This window comes from Salmo salar, chromosome ssa18, assembly GCF_905237065.1.
Source record: "Salmo salar chromosome ssa18, Ssal_v3.1, whole genome shotgun sequence".
Classification (NCBI taxonomy): domain Eukaryota; kingdom Metazoa; phylum Chordata; class Actinopteri; order Salmoniformes; family Salmonidae; genus Salmo; species Salmo salar.
The window spans coordinates 5,299,357-5,310,235 of record NC_059459.1 but is presented as its reverse complement, the minus strand read 5'-3'; the positions used below and the strand labels follow the sequence as shown (position 1 = coordinate 5,310,235).

The 10,879-nt window shown below is 42.1% G+C and overlaps 1 long non-coding RNA gene across 1 annotated transcript; it reads left to right on the top strand.

Annotated features, from left to right (window-relative positions):
* The first annotated feature begins 401 nt into the window (after positions 1-401).
* On the top strand, positions 402-9,697 carry LOC106576866 (uncharacterized). The gene is made up of 3 exons (XR_001322021.2): positions 402-491; positions 7,066-7,246; positions 7,348-9,697. It is a non-coding gene; the product is annotated as an uncharacterized lncRNA (long non-coding RNA).
* Positions 9,698-10,879: the final 1,182 nt, after the last annotated feature.

Here is a 10,879-nt window from a genome sequence, read left to right as displayed (position 1 = left end):
TTTTAAATACATTGTGGTGAAAGTAGAGTATGATTTCATTAAATAATTTAATTAGAATTGTTTTAACACCAATCATAGTCAAACTATCGCAAACTGTTTGACTTCAAAAAATACAAAACATGTTTTTTAAAACAGCCGTTTGGGAGTCAAAAGAGCCGGCTCTTTTTGGTGAGCTGAGCCAAACGAGCCGGCTCACTGAAAAGAGCCGGAATGCCCGGAATGCCCACCACAGAGGTAGGAAGAGCATCGTCTGTCAATCATAAGCTCCACCCTTACTCTTCAAACCACACAACTACACTCGATCGTGTTGACTTTTATCTGAGCAACCAATGAGGGAACAGTATCTGGCTTTGTCGAAAGACTGTCATTTCCTGTTCAACACATTATATTTGGGTTTCCGCTAGATAGCACAGCCACAAAGTCAAAACTGGGCTATATAGAGCAAAGTCATGACAACAACAATTTGAGGATAGTGAGGCAGCTTGCATAAGGTTAGTAGTGTGGCTAAGGTTAGGTTTAAAATCACATTTTAAGAAGATACATTGTAGAAATAAGCAGGGTTTATGACTTTGTACTGTGGTAATTAGTGACAACCAAATATTTGGCAGAATTATGAGCAGGGGATTTGATAGAGTTGTTATTTATTTTATTATGAAAATGTAGACGTTATTGCCGTAGTAACTTCCCCGGTTTGTAGCCCATTGAGCAGTAGACTATCACGGTGACATCCAGTTTGTTGCTACCAATATTACACGTTATTTTTTCGTGTAGGCTGCTATCCTTCAAATAAAACCGAGTGGGGGTGGAAACTGTTGGATACCGAGTTTGCTTCAGTTGCGGGAAGCAACTGACCATGTAAAACTAGCCAACATAAGGATTAGTCACAATGGTTTAATGTGCGGTTCGCTTCAAAATAAAAGTCCCCTATTGAAAGCGATGCAAACGGATACAAATAGTGGAATCATGCATATTTGGACTAGATAATGCTAAACAAGTTCAGAATTTTTTGCATTATCAATACAATAATTCCTTAATTTGACACAAAAATAAATAATCTGATGAAATCGCACTGTGAATGTATTACACTTCAGAATGGCATTGAGGGTACAGATTCATACTACAGCTATGACAATGTTTGTATTGGTAGTAGTATGAATTGGGATTATGCCGGTTCATTGTTTGGCTGGCTAGCTAGCTAACTAGCTACATGTCTAAACAAAAGACTCCACTTCACCAGATGATTGCATGACCCATCACGTTAGCCAGGTGTGTCTGGGTGTGATTACGGTCATCTATTGTATTTCATGAACATGTGTACATGTCTAGACAATAGTGACCCATCCACTTAGCTAGATGTGGCTGGGGAGTGGTTATAGCATTTCCTTCACATGACCGATCAATTTAGACAAATGTGTCGGGTAAGCGTCGTCTAATAATTATAAAATATTTGTACAATATTTTTATCTAGACACTTTCTGTTTTTGATATTGCTACTATGCAAGTAACCATTTCACTGTACCGTTTACACCAGGTGTGTCCATCCTTCTTTGACGTGAGATCTACTTTTTCATTTGCCGGTCTGATGAGATCAACCAGTCTCTAAATCTAAACCAACCACCAAATGTATGAAACGCAACACACCACTGAGTATGGACCTGCCGCTATGATACCTATTTGATACCCAAATATAATGTGGACCAAATACATGTTTTCTACAAATAAATGCAACTAATATCATTTCCTACCTAGTGTAACTTTTGGCGTTGGGTGGAGGCAAGTAGTTTTTCATAGTCAGGGCTGTAGCAGCTTGTTGCAAGTCTCATGCAGGCCACAAGGTGGTCATCAGTCATAGCAGATCTGTACTTTATTATCTTCATGTGAGAAAATGCAAACTCACAGAGGTAGGTTGATCCAAAAAGGGCTGATAAGTTGAGAGCACATCTTCTTATGTTGGGATACTTCTCCTCTAGCAGTAGTTCCCAGAACTCTTCCTTCATCTCAGTGGTTGCCCTGGATTTCAGCTGAATGTAATTTTGAAGGGTGTGAATTTCAGTTTCTGCTATAGTCGTGTCCAACTGAAAATGTGATCCCATTTTGGAGGCAATGACTTCCACATTTATGTCTGTGCCAAACGGAAAGCACATATAAGTGGCAATAGGCTCAAGTGATGCAAAGTCAGTGAAACGACTGTCAAACTCAGATAAAATGCTCTGGACTTGCTGCACGTAACGTACACTGTCAAGCTGTATCCTTGTCCTGACGTTCAAGTTCTGAATGCATGTGTTGAAAGAAGTGCAGGTCCTTATGTTGCAGCTTTCTTGTGAGCAGTTGTAGTTTGCATTTAAAAGTGTTCACAGAACTGATCATGTCGATTACATGTTTGCCTTTTCCTTGCACCTCTACATTCAATTCATTAAGCATTTAAGTTAGGTCAGTGAGAAAAGCATAATCCAGGAGCCACTGTGTGTCCTCTAGCTGTACATATTCTGCATGTTTGGAGACCTTGAGAAACTCCTTGATTTCAGGCAACAACTCACTAAATCTCCCTAAAAATGTACCTTGGCTCAGCCACCGCACATCCATGTGCAGCAGCAGGTCTGTGTGCTCTGCTTCAGTCTCTTCTAAAATAGCCTCCACTGTAGGCTTCTTGCTTGAATAGAACACACAATCTTCAACGCAACATCCATCACCTCTTTCATGTTTAACATCTTACTGCACAAAGCTTGCTGATGAATTATGCAGTGATAACTAAGAAAGTCCGGGAAATAATCATCATGTTTGCACAATTCAACGAACCCACTAATGCGGCCTACCATAGCGGGTGCCCCATCGGTATTAATGGAGACAAGCTTACAAAAGGGCAGTTGAATATCTTCACCCCTGGTATGTCAGTGGCAAAATGGCTAGTAGTTCATCCTTTGTAATGTTGTCAAATACCATTCTGATGAAAATGCATAAGTGTGCAACATCTACCATATCTGTGGAATCGTCAAACTGGAGGGAATAACACTCGCAGTTGTCAATATCCTTCTTCAGTTGATCCTCGAGGTTTTCCGCTATTCCCTCACATCTTCTTGTCACCGTATTTCTGAACAACTGAATGTCATTGATGGTAGCCATCATTTCAGTCTTATTCTTAGAAATCCCCAAACAGCGAGTCTACAGCCTCAATAAATGCTTCCTTGTTCATCTCCCCAACTTTGAACAACTTTTTATGCTTAGCAAGAACGCGACTCACACAATAAGATGCTATGGTTGCCGCCTCCCCTTTGGTCACAGGCCTTGTGAAAATTGACTGCTGCGCTGCCAGTTGATGTTTTAGATCTTGTACCTTTCTTCTTCGTAATTCAGTCTTTGCTGGAAAATGTCTTTCCTTGGTTTTGTGTGTGGTTTAAAAAAATGTTGTTCTATGTTACCTTTCTTTGGGATAGCGATGCTATTATGACAGATGAGGTACACACATTTTGAGTTTGACATGACGAAAAAATAATCCTCCTCCCATTCCTTGTGGAAATAATACGTTTTCAGTTTTATTGTATCCTTCTCTTCACTCATTATTGCTGCTGTCAACCACACAACTTAAGAACAACTTAAGAATGAATCTGGCTACAAAGCTAGCCAGCTAGCTACCCGTCTGGTGTAACCGGTGTGAAATGGTTAGCGGGGTGCGCGCTAATAGCGTTTCAATCGGTGACGTCACTCGCTCTGAGACCTTGAAGTAGTTGTTCCCCTTGCTCTGCAAGGGCCGCGGCTTTTGTGGAGCGATAGGTAATGATGCTTCGAGGGTGGCTGTTGTCTATGTGTGCAGAGGGTCCCTGGTTCGGGGTGAGGAGAGGGACGGAAACAAGACTGTTATACTGGCATCACCGTGACCTCGACTTGGAGTTGGCGGGCGGCATCTGACCGCACTAACTAAGCATACTTCAATAAGTGGGAAGGGACCATGTGACTTTTCAGACATTGCTGTGAATGGAGGACTGTTGAACGTTAAAACAGAAAGAGATTATAGGCATTGATTTGTGTGGCTGAATTTTAGTAGATGTATAATCATCTCTTGATCGACTGGCAAGCACTCTGCGATCGACTAGTAGATCGCGATCGACTGGTTTCTGCACCCCTAGTTTACACCTTCTGTATCCTGTGAATGTGACAAATAAACTTTCATTTTATTTGATATAGTGTGTGTTTACCAGAGACAGTAATTTGAAGAACACCATGACCTGCACCTGTCAGATTAGGATATAGGCCAAGGACTAGATAAAGTGTATTTTTATCTGGAGTTTAACCTTATTGTAGGCTACTACTTTTAAAAATGGTATTCTTAAAAGCTTTGATTGTTTACTAAACTACTACTACTGTTTAGCACATGGCCTCACACGTGAATTCTTAAAGAGATGGTTGTGAATCATGTAGGCTTAAGGCTTAAGAGGGTGTGAACAATGCTGAATGGGTGCAGACAAAGAAGAGCTCTCCAGTAGGTGTACCAAAATGTTCAAGGGCCATTTTATCAAAAGTGGGGTTACATGTTTATCAACTTTCAAAGCAGAATTACTTTCCCATTGTTCCTCAACTGCAGTTTATGTTATACCATTTTCTAGTTCTGAGTCTCTAATTTTATCCGATGATAAGACCGAATTGACGAGAAAGCTCTGTGGCTTTACTCGATGTATGATGTGGAAAGCTAGGATTTTCAGAGTAAGGTGACATTCCAGGAGTGGTAGATGCATGTTGCTTGAATGATAGATGGGAAGAAGACGCAAAGCCTATCGGTTTTACTGTCATTTGATGAAGTGGTTCTTCCGACTTATGTAGAACTTGGGTATGTGAGATATGCGGTGAGACCCTATGTACAGAAGCCGCTGCAGTGTTACAATTGTAAAACGTTTGGACACGTGGCAAGTGTTTGTGGTAGGAATACATGTGTAGTAGTTGAAGAGTCAGATGAAGCATGTTGCTGTAATTGTGATGGGAATCACGTTCCCAAGTTCAGGGAGTGCCACGTAAGGATGAAGGAGGTCGCAGTAGTTAGGATCAGGGCTATCCAGCAGGTTTCCTATGTGGCGGCAGTGAAAATTGTTGAGTAGAGATGAGATGGTAGTGGATGTCCCACAGTCTGTAGTGAATATCATGCAGGAGAAGGATCCCGACACACTAACAGGGAAGAAGGTGGACTTTGTTGCGTTTATAGCTCAAGTGATAAATTGGACTAGCCAAACTAATGAAAAATCAAAGAAGCTAGACATCATTGTGAAGATGGCAAATATATTTCTGGATCTCCAGGACTTCACCGCCAAAATGTTACAGGGAGTACTGAATTAATAGGTTCCCCCTCTCAGGATCCTGAGCCTGTGTAGGGATCTGAATAGACATTTAAATCCAACTGAAATGTTGGATGTTTCATTCACATTGTTTCATGTTTCATTCACGGACTCGGGAGAGGAAAAATTCGGGAGCCGTGCGTCCTCCAAAACACAACCCAACCAAGCCACACTGCTTCTTGACACAATTCCCACTTAACCCGGAAGCCAGCTGCACCAATGTGTCGGAGGAAACACTGTGCACCTGGCGACCGTGTCAGCGTGCACTGCGCTCGGTACAGTAGGTGGTGGCAATACACCTTATGAGTGTAGTCTGCCAATAAACCTCGAAGAAGAAGAAGAAGAAGAAGAAATGGGAGGGCCACAAGAAAGCCGCTGCTTGGGGGGGGGGGGCTAGATGGCGGAAGTGGATGCTGAGTTCGAATCAAGCAGCGTGTCGAGCAGAGTTGGTGAAGACCAATGTTCTGAATGGACAACAGCAGTAGTGAAAACTGGAACGAAAAGGAAATTGCCTCAAATTGGTGTGGAGAATGCGCGTATGAAAGTTAATGAATCGCTTTTTGTTGGGATGCCTTTGTTGAGTAATGATGCATATGTGGGAAACCCGTTTGAGGTGTTGAAAATGGTGAAGTATGAGCTGGGAAAAGTGGAGTCTGTCAGAGTGACCAGGAGTGGTCTAATTTTGATTAATTGTATTTCTGAAGAACAGGAAGATTGCAGTGAGCCTCAAAAGAATCCAGACAACAGAAGTTTTGTGTTTTGAACTTCAGAATAGAGCACCTGTCAAAGGAGTCATCTCAGAGGTGATGGCGGATGTTTATTTTGAATACCTGAAGAAAAAAGCCAATTCCTGGTGTAGTTGGTGACCGGCCTCTGACCTGCTGGGTGAATGGAGAAAAATAAGAAAGTCTGTCGGTCCTGTTTTTTGATAAAGAGCAAATGCCTACGCATGTGAAGCTTGGTTATGTAAAATACGCTGTAAGAGCGTTCGTCCTCAAACCATTACAGTGTAAGAATTGTAAAGGATTTGGCCATGTTTCAAGTGTGTGCAAACGGACAGAGTATATTGAAGAACGGTGTGTAGAAGGACGACAGTGTTGCAATTGTGGTGGGGATCATGAAGACTTGTAAGGGGTACTGGCGCAGGAAGACCCACCCTCCCAGTTTCCCCTTGAGCCTGTGTAAGGATCAGATCTGTTTTATTTTTTAAATGAAAAGTTGTTTGATTAAGTTTAGTTTATTATTGATATGTTCGGTAACTTTTTTTGGGGGGGGGGGGGGGGTTTGTTCCATTTTGGGGAATCCTGTTTACATCCCGCACAGTAGGTAGCGGGATGCACATTAAATTATGTGATCGCCAATATACCAGAAGAAGAAGAAGAAGGGAGGGCCACAACACAGACAAACTGTGCGACATCCGCGTTTGGTTAGAGTTGTGGCTTTTCTTTTGCACAGAGTCTGTTGTGTGTTATGTGTCCGAACATCACTATTACAGTGATTGGACCACAAGTGGTATGAAGTGTGTGCACCCAGGTGGAATTGGCATACAAGAACGACTTGAAAAAGCTAAAAAGTGATATTAATACTGTAAGTAGCCAAATTTAATTAGTCAGTTCCTTTAGAAATATATTTTAAGTTACGTTATTGGAATTATGAAAAATCACCATGAAAATGTACCTTTCCTTCAAACAAGGAACTTTTTACCAAACAACTGTAATATGTACATTGTCCACCTCTAATCCACCAGATGTCTCAAGACCATGCAAGACCTTGGCCCCAGCAGACACCACCACAAGAAAACCCAGGGATTCATTAGATGCTCTCCTCCTCCTCCTGGTGGGCAGCATTACCTAATTTACGTTTGTTTCAGTACCAGCTGATGGAGGGAGAGATGGACACATCCCTTCGAGTGAGGGAGTTTTTGATTGGTAAAGATTTATCATATTTACAAATGTCCCATCACGACACAAAAAGCCTCCTGCAATGTGATTACAATGACATTGCAACATTTTGTGCTCTTGTTCATTAGCTGCAGTCTGGAAGAATACGATAACATCTAGAGCGTCTGAGAGGGATGTGGAGTCGGTCATGAAAAAGTGGTTGCAGCTGTCAACAGACAGGGAAGAAGGGAGAAAGAAAGAGATGAGCCAGGAGTGAGTGATGGGAAGGATGCAAAAACTTTCCTCAAAAGCCATTTACAAAGTTATTGAATTTATGAAGAGAGATGAAAATGGAGATGTGGTGCCAGGAGTGTGGGTGATGGATGGTGTGTGCATTCTCGGCTCCTGAGTGGCACAGCGGTCTAAGGCATTGCATCTCAGTGCTAGAGGTGTCACTACAGACCCTGGTTCGATTCCAGGCTGTATCACAACCGGCCGTGATTGCAAGTCCCATAGGGCGGCACACAATTGCCCCAGCATCGTCCGGGTTTGGCCGGGGTAGGCTGTCATTGTAAATAAGAATTTGTTCTTAACTTACTTGCCTAGTTAAATAAAGGTCAAATTTAAAAATAAAGAAATTAATGTGGCCAACTGTTAAAAGGAAGACACTGGAATAAACTTTGAGTCACGCCGCAAAGACTGGGTTCCATTTGAAGTCTTGTGAGGGAGATAACTGTGTTAAGATTAGCAACTGCATTACTTTGGTAATGAACATTCTTCTGTCTCAGGACAAGGCTTATGTTGTCTATAGGGAGTTAGGGCAGAAATAATCCTTCTTTGATTACCCTATAAACTCTTTTGAGTTTGTAATATATTTGGTGACCAACCTCTCTCCAAATCTAAAAATCATTAAACTTAATGAAAATGTACAGAAGTATGTCAAGTGAGGGAGACAACTGTGAGAGGGGTGTATTTGAGGGTGGAGAATGGTATGTAGTGAGGGATGGTAGGTGCTAGCTGGAGGTGGGACAGATGGGGAGGATGTGTTCATCTGACGCTGAGGATAGGCACATCTTCCCTGTTTCTTCTTCTTCTCCTGGTGAGCAGCAAGACCTCACTCACTCATGCTTCAGTACCAGCTGGTGGAGTGAGAGATGGGGAGGATCTGTTCATCTGATGCCGAGGATAGACATATCTTCCCTGTCTCTAGGATTGGGCGGTATATTGTTTATGCCATATACCGGGTGTAATGTCTCGACTTGACTCAGACTCAACGGAATCATTGACATGTACTCCAAACCCATCCAACTGCATACCCCAAGCATAGCGTCCATCTGTTCCTCATGTGCCTCACAGTGCCCCCCTGGTATTGCACCACTAGGTGTCGCTAATACACTACACCGGGGTATTTGGAAATGGCCACAGGATGGTTTTTCAATACCGTTAAAAAATGTATTTTAAGTTTTTCATTACATGTTTATATTTGTAGCTTCTTTTTAAGTAAATACCTGCAGTCAAATTGTGCAATACTTTAGGATATGAAGCAGATCGGGTTCATAATTTCACCTGTCACATTATTTTACATTATGAAGCTTACCATAGTTTCCCAGAACAGCTGAGCCAGTCACGTGTTTGTTTGTAAATAGCACAATGGGAAAAAGCGGGAGCAGGTGAGTCCAGCAGTGTATTGACAGGGGTCGCGTTTTATATTGAAAGTCAAATATTTTTTTTGCTTCAGTACAGTCGTGGCCAAAAGTTATGAGAATGACACAAATATTCATTTCCATAAAGTTTGCTGCTTATGTGTCTTTAGATATTTTTGTCAGATGTTACTATGAAATACTGAAGTATAATTACAAGCATTTCATAAGTGTCAAAGGCTTTTATTGACAATTACATGAAGTTGATGCAAAGAGTAAATATTTGCAGTGTTTACCCTTCTTTTTCAAGACCTCTGCAATCCGCCCTGGCATGCTGTCAATTAACTTCTGGGCCACATCCTGACTGATGGCAGCCCATTCTTGCATAATCAATGCTTGGAGTTTGTCAGAATTTGTGGGTTTTTGTTTGTCCACCCACCTCTTGAGGATTGACCACAATTTCTCAATGGGGTTAAGGTCTGAGGAGTTTCCTGGCCATGGACCCAAAATATCGATGTTTTGTTCCCCGAGCCACTTAGTTATCACTTTTGCCTTATGGCAAGGTGCTCCATCATGCTGGAAAAGGCATTGTTTGTCACCAAACTGTTCCTGGATGGTTGGGAGAAGTTGCTCTCGGAGGATGTGTTGGTACCATTCTTTATTCATGGCTGTGTTCTTAGGCAAAATTGTGAGTGAGCCCACTCCCTTGGCTGAGAAGCAACCCCACACATGAATGGTCTCAGGATGCTTTACTGTTGGCATGACAGAGGACTGATGATAGCGCTCACCTTATCTTCTCCAGACAAGCTTTTTTCCGGATGCCCCAAACAATCGGAAAGGGGATTCATCAGTCCTCAGCAGTCCAATCCCTGTACCTTTTGCAGAATATCAGTCTGTCCCTGATGTTTTTCCTGGAGAGAAGGGGCATCTTTGCTGCCCTTTTTGACACCAGGCCATCCTCCAAAAGTCCTTGCTTTACTGTGCATGCAGATGCACTCACACCTGCCTGCTGCCATTCCTGAGCAAGCTCTGTACTGGTGGTGCCCCGATCCCACAGCTGAATCAACTTTAGGAGACGGTCCTGGCGCTTGCTGGACTTTCTTAGGTGCCCTGAAGCCTTCTTCACAACAATTAAACCGCTCTCCTTGAAGTTCTTGATGATCCGATAAATGGTTGATTTAGGTGCAATCTTACTGGCAGCAATATCCTTGCCTGTGAAGCCCTTTTTGTGCAAAGCAATGATGACAGAACGTGTTTCCTTGCAGGTAACCATGACTGACAGAGGAAAAACAATGATTCCAAGCACCACCCTCCTTTTGAAGCTTCCAGTCTGTTATTCAAACTCAATCAGCATGACAGAGTGATCTCCAGCCTTGTCCTCGTCAACACTCACACCTGTGTTAACAAGAGAATAACTGACATGATGTCAGCTGGTCCTTTTGTGGCAGGGCTGAAATGCAGTGGAAATGTTTTTTGGGGGGATTCAGTTTATTTGCATGGCAATGAGGGACTTTGCAATTAATTGCAATTCATCTGATCACTCTTCATAACATTCTGGAGTATATGCAAATTGACATCATACAAACTGAGGCAGCAGACTGTGAAAATTTATATTTGTGTCATTCTCAAAACTTTTGGCCACGACTGTACAGTGATCTGGGACGTGCAACTATAGTTTTCCTTAACAGAAAATGTATTAGTGCAACATATTTGGCAGAGAATTGTCAGCTGATGACAACAGAAGTGCAATGCTATTTGGCTGGCAGCCACACAAGTAAATGAGTTTACGATGAAAAAGCAAGGTCTTTTTTGCCAAAACGATCCATGGCCATCATATTTCTAATGTTTTCTTTGGAAAGAATGTAGCCAGCTACATTTCATAATGTTTTGCTTAAGTTAATCTTGCATTTACCAGAGAAAAGTAGGCTGGCTACACCAATTCTCATCCGACTGGAGAAGTGCAACTGAAGCACACAATCAGTTTGATGCCAAGCAGAAATTTCAATAAGAAGCTTTTTAGATCTGCATTTATAAAACACAG